We start from the raw sequence: 1,642 nt of genomic DNA, 5'->3' as shown, positions 1-1,642 counted from the left end.
GGCATGTCCCAAGCATACAGTGGTCTCCCTCCATCCCATATCTAACACTTGGACTCTTCCTTTTGGTTTGGTTAGGACAGCGTTCCCTCTGAGAACTTCTCCTGCCCCACCTGTGCTTCCTGTCTCCATCTCCTCTCTCCTGTAGCTTGTGTTAGTACTTGGCTTGTAATGCCCGTTTGATCTCCATTTTTCACTTAAAAGAATCTCCTTCCAGGACGAATCTTCCTTGAGTGGGACATGTGAGCTGCTCCTCGATGCTTCCCAGTGCCCAGGGAGGTACATGCACATAACATAATAGATTTCCACAAATGTTTCCCTTTCTACATCTCTTAAGGACGCCAGCTGTGTTTTATTGAGGTCCTCCTTAATGACCCCATTTCAACATCATTACTATTGTAAAGACCCCATCTCCAAGTACACTCACATTCTGATTGCCTAGGGACTATGACTTTGACGTATCTTTTTAGGGGACACAGTTCGACCACTAATGCTGACATGTAAGTTCTTGTGAGAAATACAAACAGTATGGAACAGGTGTGAAGCAAAGGGACTCACCCCACTCTGGTGTGTCTGCAGTTTTCAAGGAAGAAGGCAGGGGAAAGGAAGCAACTGGGCATCACCATGAAGGAGGCCAAGTGCCAGCAGGCAGGTAGTCATTCTCTGTGGCCAGTGCCTGCCGTGCTACTCTCACTAGAGGGAATCAGGAGCCGCTGCTGCATCTAGGAAGTCCACCATTCCTACATCCATTCACCCACGCTTTCTCTGCACCAAGCAATGTCTATAGATTGCTGCACAGTGATGAGTAAACAGGTAAGAATGAGGAAGACCAGAAACAAGGAAGGAAGGAAACAAATCCATACATCCAGGGAGGGAGTGGGGAGCACTGTCTTAGGAAGTGCCATTTCTGAAAGACAGGTGAGGAAAAGCCCAATTAAGAAGAAGCTGTTTGAAAGAGATGAGGCCCAGAGAGAGCCATGGAGTTTGTTAGGGCATATTAAGTGTGCAATACCTATTCGACAATCAAGTGGAGATGTCAGGTGGATGGGTGTTAGGCCAGAAGTCCAAGAAGCACAAATGAGCTTAGTTAAATCCCCAGTGCCAGTCAGCTTGATGAGCCATTTTCCTAGTGGATGTTAGTCAAACTAAGGCATTTGGTTTATAAGCCCCTGGAACCCTGTGAAACTAACACCAGTCAGCCCTGTTTAGCATGTCGACACAATTCAATTGGGTCCTGTTGTTCTCCAGCAAAAGGAACCGGGACTCTTTAAAAGAATAATGATTCCTTCCTCTGTCAAGTCACAGGAAATTACAAGCATTAACCTGTGATACTGGAAAGTAAAGAAGTGCTCCAGAAAGAATACAGCTATGCCCATCTCATGAAAATAGAACGGAGACTGGTAAACTAGAGTAAAGGGACTTGAGGAAAGAAAGAGGGAAAGGGAAGGTTTAGGGAATCAAAGTGGCCAAATTAAATTGTTCTATTGTCTGCATGTACAAATATGTAACAATTCTACAATTATGTATAATAACTGTAATTGACCAATAAAAAAGTGTATCTAAAATATATACATACACAGGAGCAAACATGGGAAAATCTCCCACTGGCCAAAGCTGACACAAGTCAAGAGATAGAATAAACAAT

The sequence above is a fragment of the Marmota marmota genome, unplaced genomic scaffold, assembly GCF_001458135.2.
Source record: "Marmota marmota marmota unplaced genomic scaffold, marMar, whole genome shotgun sequence".
NCBI classification, from domain to species: domain Eukaryota; kingdom Metazoa; phylum Chordata; class Mammalia; order Rodentia; family Sciuridae; genus Marmota; species Marmota marmota.
The sequence above is the reverse complement of the archived record's forward strand: the minus strand, read 5'-3'. Positions refer to the sequence as shown.